The following is a 10,463-nucleotide window of genomic DNA, read 5'->3' as shown; positions in this document are numbered from 1 at the left end:
TGCCTTGGGATATAGACTTGCTCTCTTGGAACTGGAATCTTGCTGACTTCCTCAATTTTATACTTTAATTGTATACTGTGAAATACTCGTAAGGGAATAACCGGTGTTTTAAACATATAAATGAACAAGTATGTATTTTCAGATCACAGTTTACATTTCTTTGTACTTTCTTTTATGAAAACGACAAGACCAATTGTTATCATTTTTATATGAATCATATATAGGAAAAGAGGTATATAAATTGTGTAATAAATGACCATACCACCTCAAGGGCCTCATGGGCGGGAAAATGAGAAAAATATGCAAAATTTTCAAAAATCTTCTTACAATATGGCCGTATTCTTATTTGAGAAATGCATTAAATCTAAGATAGTTTTACTCCCATATGTATCTGGAAAAAACTAAATGCATGGTTATGATGTCCATGAACCCCTCTACCAAAATTTTGAAATTCATAGCCCCTGTATAAGGGTTCTTGCTCTGGGGAGGGGCAGAAATGGCCAAATAGTGAAAATGTATTAAATCTGAGAAAAGCCTTTTCTCAAAACTCATATGTATTGAGAAAACCTAAATGCAGTGTTATAATGTCTATGAAGCCCTCTTTCTGAATCGTGGAATTCAAGGTCCCTGGGTCAGAGGTTCAGGCCCTTGGGATGGGGCACATATGGCCATATAAGGAAAATGGTCCTTATGTTCCAAAGTAGCGGGATTTGAATGCATTGTTATGATATTCATGAAGCCCCCTACCTGAATTATGAAATTCATACCACTGGGTCAGGGGTTCATGTTCAGGTCCTCTGGATAGGGCCAATATGACCACATAGTAAAATGTATTGAATTTGTCTTTCACAGTCTTAAACTAAGTGCATTGTAATTATACATAATGTGCCGCTCATAAATTGTGGAATTCACTTCCCATGGGACAGGGGTTTGAAGTTTTATTTATTAGAAGGGGTGGGGGGGGGTGGGGGTGGGGGATGTAACAAATATGGCCGTATAGTGAACATGTATTATTAAGTTACTTGAGACACTTGGGTAACGTATTGCTTTTTGTCGTCCGTTGACAGTTTATAATTTTTAACTTCATCTTGAAAACCTGTCCTGTAAAATGGTAACTTAGCCATATTAAATTAAATATGTGATGCTTTATCAAATACTTCGGTTCAGAACTATTTTTGACACAGCTCTTCGCTACACATATTCAGTGAACCAGTTTTTTTGAAGATTTTCCTGCATCACATCACTATTCCTTCCACCAATATTGATTGAAATTGGATTTTGTTAAGGATATATTCAAGAATGAGGGAAATAATATAGGTATATACAGTTATCAACGAGTCAATCTTGACAGAACGCAATGAAAAACGAAACGGTTTTTTACAGACAAGAACTTACCGAAATAATGCCTTCTAAGACTTTATTTTTCAACCAGTTAGCATCCTTAAAGCTGTACAACGCTCGTGAATTATAGGCACGTCACACAGGTTTAAAAACATTTCGATTTCGTTACACCCGATCACACACCTGAAATTGTTGCTGACGTATATTATTCCTTTCACGCTCTTTAGATTTTATGCATTTATTTCTTACTTTATGTGCATATTCTGTTTGTAAATAATGCATTGACCTGTTAATTTGATGTTAGTACTCTTCTGGCTTGGAAAAAGTGCGTAAAATTTGATAATGTTTTCGCGACCATGTAACAGGGCAAGGCAAGATGTACGTCCATATAGGTGAGACATATACAGGGAAATACTTAAATCTGTTGAGAGATCTGTGGCTTGTATAGGAGTTGTAGGGATATTGATGATGAAAGAGAAATATGGCAAACAGTGCTTATTTACGAGTGGTGTTCAGCTTTAAACAATACTTTTTAAATTTGAATCAATGTATTTGTTTTAGCACCGTGTTTTGACGATTGTAGAGTCTTATTTTTTACTTTAACCGGTCAACAAAATTTTTATTGCTGTTTCGTATTTGTTTTGCATATCACTGTTAACCATCTTTTTAAAAAAAGGGGGGAGGGGAATTTTTGCATTGAAGTTATTGAGTACGGTTCTTAAATTTCATATTTAATGCGCAGTTGAGCCATATAATTGCTTATAAGTGTTCTGTTATGATATCGTTCATTTGTTGAATTAAACCCTTGACACATTTATATATATATATATATATATATATATATATATATATATATATATATATATATATATATATATATATATATATATATATATATATATATATATATATATATATATATATATATATATACACACACACACAAACACACGTAAAGGCATTCCGTTGCCATCATTTGCTATCAAGAGAAGTTCTAGTATAATTCCACACAAAAAGGTAGGATAAGCTATCTTCTAACTGATTTTGTGTTATTCTCTTTTGATTTCACTTATTAATGTTAGATTTCAATAGTTTTAACCTATTGTCGCACTTTTAATTCATGTCTGTGTTAATACTCTCAATACTTTATGCAGTAGGAGTGTGATACATTTAATACTTAATGTTGGTTAAGCAATCAACTTAACATGTATGATTACATGCTGTATGTTGAGTATTCTAGTTTATGTAAAGAGTTGTGAAATATGATCCGTTATTTAAAATAGTAATGATTATATGAGGGGGACGATTAGTCAATTTTGAGTCTCATGGGGCATAAATGCGCTCCTTCATTTGATAGAAGATGATTTAACAGATATAAGACTCTTCACTCTTCAAGCAATGAACATATATCAAAATTACAGAGACTGACTGATATTATTTTGAGAGTAAATTAAAAAAAAATGTTTAATGGATATTGTAACTTATTTAGAACCCTCTTCATGCATGTTCAGTATTAAACAGGTAATATATTTTTTTCCGAATATCATCATTGTTCTTATTTTTTCTCTTTCTAAATGCACATACATGTATTCAACTGTATTCTATATAATTACGTTTTTTATTTAAATCAAATTTATTTGATTTAAATAAAAAACGTAATATTGGGTGAATTTTGGTGTCTAATTAAATCTATACTATCTATCTATTCTGAAATTCCATTGTTTTTCTCCTCCCAATCTCGGGATTCTAAACATCGACTTACAAACTCGCGAGCGACCTTTTGAAGGCAAGTCTAGCTTTGAGTACCATCTTACTCAGAAAAGTTCCCAGAAAGAATAAATATATCTCGCTGGGATGTACCTCGCACTGGGAAGATGAAATATTTGACTATTTAAGTAGACATATTGCATCGAATATCTTATTAAAATACGTTGTAAATAGGAATGTTATTTTTTAGAAAAAAAATGCATTTATTAAAAACAATATTGCATCGAAAATATTAATAAAAATAAAAAAAAAATAAAAAAATCGTTTTGCTATTTACGACCAGCGTGACTTTAAGTTGAAAAAACCAATAGCTAATTTTAGAAATTTGCTATTTTTGAAATTAATATTGCGTCGAAAGATTACTGAATTAAAAAAAAAAGATTGTTTTCTAAAGAATATCATTTACTATTTTGAGAGCTACGTGCACCAAAGTTGGGAAATAATTGCAAATTTTAGAAACCTGTTTATTATATGTTTCAGATCCCCTAAGATGAAAGCGATCATTTTAACACTGTTTGTGGGACTATTCCTGCATAGCTGTAAAGGGTGTCCGGCTATTTTACAGAGTAGCCCCTGCTTCTGTGCCTGTTACGATATGTTAACATATTGCCATGCGAACTGTGAGGGCATGTCATACAGTGCGCGTAATATGTGCCAGACATCGTGTGGAGACAATTATCAATGCTGCAACAGACTCTGCCTGCCTCTTCCAGGCTAACTGCTGATGGACTGACAATGAAAACCTATTCGGAATAATGTTTAAGACCAAATTATATGAACCATGAACGACAGATTTAAGAAATGTTATAATAACAATAACATATGTACAATTACAATGGTTTTATTTTCTTTTGAAATACATTTGCATTGTTCAATGTTTCTGTTTTGTCAAAATGAACTTTAAACTTTGAATAATAGATTTTAGAGGTTTTGAAGTAAATATCGCTTAAACAATCTTTTGTAGCAGTTTTAACAAGCGCTTGGACTTAAGCTAGTACGTTGTCAAGCGATCATTTAATGAAAGCTAATAGATATGAATAAATTGAACGAAACGACAATGTCCCACTGAATCCATGGCTACATGTACATATTACAGTTGAAATAGCGTCAATTTGATTCAAAAGTACAACCAACCCTTTGGAAAAAACCTTCCAGATTTCGAAAGTATATGAATCTTTCAGAAAATCAGAGAGAAGTATATACTCAACATTTGAAGAGAAGATATCTTACTTACTTCTAAATCTATATAGCTTCATATGCATATATGCCTCTTTTCGTTTAAATGTTTGACGCTCTTAGACTTACGATAACCATATGTCTGATAAGAGTTTACAAATAAAAAACAAAACAAAACAAAAAACAAAAAGAAAACCGTGGTCAAACGTTGGTCAAACGTCAAGCCTTATTTAATATTGTAATTACCAGTGTGAACTTTTCCCCGGTTTGTGGTAAAATTGTTTTTGCACTCGGAATTAATATTCGCAAAATATATGACTGCTAAAATTAATTCTAACAGAATATTCACTTTCGCCTATGTTGGCTGGACTATTTTTGATTTTTCAAATTTTTATACACACCAGAATACATTTTATTATTGGTAACCATGTATAGCATTTGCAGTTCTCGAATTCAGAGTGAAATGATAAAAATAATACAATCATGTGTTCTATTTGAAGCAGATGGTTATAAGAGCTATGATCAATTTCATGGTATGCAAATCGTCAAACTTAAATTATAAACTAATCTTGCACAACTTTGGATGTTGTTTAAACAATCAAAATAGATTGTTCTCGTTAAAATTTTAGTGTATCAGACCCTCGCCAGATTGACTTTAAAAAACAAATTAATCTCCTCATTGCATTTTTTTTCAATTTATGTTGTGCAAATCATCAGTGTATTTAAAAAATACATTAATTGTATTTGTATCATTTTCAATTCAATTTTGCAAGAATGAAATTGATATGATTGGTCAGTGACAAACAATTTGAAAATATATTGCTACAATAATTAATGTGAAATCTACATCAATTTTGATAGTTTTTCAGACACGAGTTAATATAAACGACACCGTTAAAAAAGTTTCCTAAGTTCTGACACATTTATGTTGCGGGGATTAAGGAATTATCCTATTCTTAAGAAAATAATACAGCAGAAAATTTCCCTGGTTTGTAGTTATTTGTTATTTTTGAATAAAGATGAAAATAATGGGTGGGCCTTAGTAAAATAGAATGATGTGCCTGTCAATACTGTAACATTGATTTTTATAGAAAAATAAATATTACTTAAGATGCCGTGATAGATATTCAGACCTACTATGCATGCCATTTGAAATTAACGATATTTACGAACAAACTGATAATGGCAGAATTTGAGAGAGAACACGTACAAATAAAGATTTACGTGGAATTTCTTTTAAGTAACAATTGCTGAGTTGTTGATCATCGCTGCATCATTTATAGAATGTATAAAAATGACCAGTTAATTGTTTTTCAACTAAAATTATGAGCTTTAATGATCAATAAATTTTCTGTATTGTTAAAATTGTTTTCATTACCGAACACCCTAGCCGATTGCCGCGAATATTTCAGCCCGAGATTAAATCACTCGGAAAATAGCACTCTTGTATAAAATAAATAGATCTATAAAATCTTTCATAAGTACATTTTTTTCTGTATAAGAAAATGATGCATTAAAAACGAATTATTACAGACAAGTTAAATAAATATTTACGCAGATACACATTCTGCGTACGATTTTTTAACATTGTTTTCATTACCACACACCCTAGCTGATTGTCGAGAACATTTCAGCCTGAAATCAAATATCACACGGAAAATAACGGGTTCAAAATACAACTCGGGTTTTAATTAAATATATTTACACTTGCAAATGTTTTCCATTATATAACACTGTTTGAGCAATCCGCTGTTATTTCTGCATAACATCATTATGGGTCAAAAGGTCAAAGTAGCGCATGAATAATATAGGTCACTACTTTTTCTATGTACTGTGTTCTCTCTCAAATTCTGCCATTATCAGTTTGTTCGTAAATATCGTTAATTTCAAATGGCATGCATAGTAGGTCTGAATATCTATCACGGCATCTTAAGTAATATTTATTTTTCTATAAAAATCAATGTTACAGTATTGACAGGCACATCATTCTATTTTACTAAGGCCCACCCATTATTTTCATCTTTATTCAAAAATAACAAATAACTACAAACCAGGGAAATTTTCTGCTGTATTATTTTCTTAAGAATAGGATAATTCCTTAATCCCCGCAACATAAATGTGTCAGAACTTAGGAAACTTTTTTAACGGTGTCGTTTATATTAACTCGTGTCTGAAAAACTATCAAAATTGATGTAGATTTCACATTAATTATTGTAGCAATATATTTTCAAATTGTTTGTCACTGACCAATCATATCAATTTCATTCTTGCAAAATTGAATTGAAAATGATACAAATACAATTAATGTATTTTTTAAATACACTGATGATTTGCACAACATAAATTGAAAAAAAATGCAATGAGGAGATTAATTTGTTTTTTAAAGTCAATCTGGCGAGGGTCTGATACACTAAAATTTTAACGAGAACAATCTATTTTGATTGTTTAAACAACATCCAAAGTTATGCAAGATTAGTTTATAATTTAAGTTTGACGATTTGCATACCATGAAATTGATCATAGCTCTTATAACCATCTGCTTCAAATAGAACACATGATTGTATTATTTTTATCATTTCACTCTGAATTCGAGAACTGCAAATGCTATACATGGTTACCAATAATAAAATGTATTCTGGTGTGTATAAAAATTTGAAAAATCAAAAATAGTCCAGCCAACATAGGCGAAAGTGAATATTCTGTTAGAATTAATTTTAGCAGTCATATATTTTGCGAATATTAATTCCGAGTGCAAAAACAATTTTACCACAAACCGGGGAAAAGTTCACACTGGTAATTACAATATTAAATAAGGCTTGACGTTTGACCAACGTTTGACCACGGTTTTCTTTTTGTTTTTTGTTTTGTTTTGTTTTTTATTTGTAAACTCTTATCAGACATATGGTTATCGTAAGTCTAAGAGCGTCAAACATTTAAACGAAAAGAGACATATATGCATATGAAGCTATATAGATTTAGAAGTAAGTAAGATATCTTCTCTTCAAATGTTGAGTATATACTTCTCTCTGATTTTCTGAAAGATTCATATACTTTCGAAATCTGGAAGGTTTTTTCCAAAGGGTTGGTTGTACTTTTGAATCAAATTGACGCTATTTCAACTGTAATATGTACATGTAGCCATGGATTCAGTGGGACATTGTCGTTTCGTTCAATTTATTCATATCTATTAGCTTTCATTAAATGATCGCTTGACAACGTACTAGCTTAAGTCCAAGCGCTTGTTAAAACTGCAACAAAAGATCGTTTAAGCGATATTTACTTCAAAACCTCTAAAATCTATTATTCAAAGTTTAAAGTTCATTTTGACAAAACAGAAACATTGAACAATGCAAATGTATTTCAAAAGAAAATAAAACCATTGTAATTGTACATATGTTATTGTTATTATAACATTTCTTAAATCTGTCGTTCATGGTTCATATAATTTGGTCTTAAACATTATTCCGAATAGGTTTTCATTGTCAGTCCATCAGCAGTTAGCCTGGAAGAGGCAGGCAGACTCTGTTGCAGCGTTGATAATTGTCTCCACACGATGTCCGGCACCTATTACGCGCACTGTATGACATGCCCTCACAGTTCGCCTGGCAATATGTTAACATATCGTAACAGGCACAGAAGCAGGGGCTACTCTGTAAAATAGCCGGACACCCTTTACAGCTATGCAGGAATAGTCCCACAAACAGTGTTAAAATGATCGCTTTCATCTTGGGGGATCTGAAACATATAATAAACAGGTTTCTAAAATTTGCAATTATTTCCCAACTTTGGTGCACGTAGCTCTCAAAATAGTAAATGATATTCTTTAGAAAACAATCTTTTTTTTTTAATTCAGTAATCTTTCGACGCAATATTAATTTCAAAAATAGCAAATTTCTAATATTAGCTTTTGGTTTTTTTAACTTAAAGTCACGCAGGTCGTAAATAGCAAAACGATTTTTTTATTTTTTTTTTTTATTTTTATTAATATTTTCGATGCAATATTGTTTTTAATAAATGCATTTTTTTTCTAAAAAATAACATTCCTATTTACAAAGTATTTTAATAAGATATTCGATGCAATATGTCTACTTAAATAGTCAAATATTTCATCTTCCCAGTGCGAGGTACATCCCAGCGAGAAATATTTATTCTTTCTGGGAACCTTTCTGAGTAAGATGGTACTCAAAGCTAGACTTGCCTTCAAAAGGTCGCTCGCGAGTTTGTAAGTCGATGTTTAGAATCCCGAGATTGGGAGGAGAAAAACAATGGAATTTCAGAATAGATAGATAGTATAGATTTAATTAGACACCAAAATTCACCCAATATTACGTTTTTTATTTAAATCAAATAAATTTGATTTAAATAAAAAACGTAATTATATAGAATACAGTTGAATACATGTATGTGCATTTAGAAAGAGAAAAAATAAGAACAATGATGATATTCGGAAAAAAATATATTACCTGTTTAATACTGAACATGCATGAAGAGGGTTCTAAATAAGTTACAATATCCATTAAACATTTTTTTTTAATTTACTCTCAAAATAATATCAGTCAGTCTCTGTAATTTTGATATATGTTCATTGCTTGAAGAGTGAAGAGTCTTATATCTGTTAAATCATCTTCTATCAAATGAAGGAGCGCATTTATGCCCCATGAGACTCAAAATTGACTAATCGTCCCCCTCATATAATTATTACTATTTTAAATAACGGATCATATTTCACAACTCTTTACATAAACTAGAATACTCAACATACAGCATGTAATCATACATGTTAAGTTGATTGCTTAACCAACATTAAGTATTAAATGTATCACACTCCTACTGCATAAAGTATTGAGAGTATTAACACAGACATGAATTAAAAGTGCGACAATAGGTTAAAACTATTGAAATCTAACATTAATAAGTGAAATCAAAAGAGAATAACACAAAATCAGTTAGAAGATAGCTTATCCTACCTTTTTGTGTGGAATTATACTAGAACTTCTCTTGATAGCAAATGATGGCAACGGAATGCCTTTACGTGTGTTTGTGTATATATATATATATATATATATATATATATATATATATATATATATATATATATATATATATATATATATATATATATATATATATATATATATATATATATGTGTCAAGGGTTTAATTCAACAAGTGAACGATATCATAACAGAACACTTATAAGCAATTAAATGGCTCAACTGCGCATTAAATATGAAATTTAAGAACCGTACTCAATAACTTTAATGCGAAAATTCCCCTCCCCCCTTTTTTTAAAAAGATGGTTAACAGTGATATGCAAAACAAATACGAAGCAGCAAGAAAAATTTTGTTGACCGGTTAAAGTCAAAAATAAGACTCTACAATCGTCAAAACACGGTGCTAAAACAAATACATTGATTCAAATTTAAAAAGTATTGTTTAAAGCTGAACACCACTCGTAAATAAGCACTGTTTGCCATATTTCTCTTTCATCATCAATATCCCTACAACTCCTATACAAGCCACAGATCTCTCAACAGATTTAAGTATTTCCCTGTATATGTCTCACCTATATGGACGTACATCTTGCCTTGCCCTGTTACATGGTCGCGAAAACATTATCAAATTTTACGCACTTTTTCCAAGCCAGAAGAGTACTAACATCAAATTAACAGGTCAATGCATTATTTACAAACAGAATATGCACATAAAGTAAGAAATAAATGCATAAAATCTAAAGAGCGTGAAAGGAATAATATACGTCAGCAACAATTTCAGGTGTGTGATCGGGTGTAACGAAATCGAAATGTTTTTATACCTGTGTGACGTGCCTATAATTCACGAGCGTTGTACAGCTTTAAGGATGCTAACTGGTTGTAAAATAAAGTCTTAGAAGGCATTACTTCGGTAAGTTCTTGTCTGTAAAAAACCGTTTCGTTTTTCATTGCGTTCTGTCAAGATTGACTCGTTGATAACTGTATATACCTATATTATTTCCCTCATTCTTGAATATATCCTTAACAAAATCCATTTTCAATCAATATTGGTGGAAGGAATAGTGATGTGATGCAGGAAAATCTTCAAAAAAACTGGTTCACTGAATATGTGTAGCGAGGAGCTGTGTCAAAAATAGTTCTGAACCGAAGTATTTGATAAAGCATCACATATTTAATTTAATATGG

The 10,463-nt window shown here is 31.0% G+C and overlaps 2 long non-coding RNA genes across 2 annotated transcripts; one reads left to right on the top strand and one right to left on the bottom strand.

Annotated features, from left to right (window-relative positions):
• Positions 1–2,278: 2,278 nt before the first annotated feature.
• LOC128158323 (uncharacterized) lies at positions 2,279–3,987 on the top strand. Its single transcript, XR_008239961.1, has 2 exons — positions 2,279–2,358; positions 3,589–3,987. It is a non-coding gene; the product is annotated as an uncharacterized LOC128158323 (long non-coding RNA).
• A 3,633-nt stretch (positions 3,988–7,620) lies between these two features.
• On the bottom strand, positions 7,621–9,328 carry LOC128158322 (uncharacterized). Its single transcript, XR_008239960.1, has 2 exons — positions 9,252–9,328; positions 7,621–8,019 (listed from the first exon to the last, which is right to left on the bottom strand). It is a non-coding gene; the product is annotated as an uncharacterized LOC128158322 (long non-coding RNA).
• Between the last annotated feature and the right edge of the window lie 1,135 nt (positions 9,329–10,463).

This window comes from Crassostrea angulata, chromosome 8 (assembly GCF_025612915.1).
Source record: "Crassostrea angulata isolate pt1a10 chromosome 8, ASM2561291v2, whole genome shotgun sequence".
Taxonomy (NCBI): domain Eukaryota; kingdom Metazoa; phylum Mollusca; class Bivalvia; order Ostreida; family Ostreidae; genus Magallana; species Magallana angulata.
Note: the sequence above shows the minus strand (reverse complement) of the source record. Positions and strands in the feature narration are given on the sequence as shown.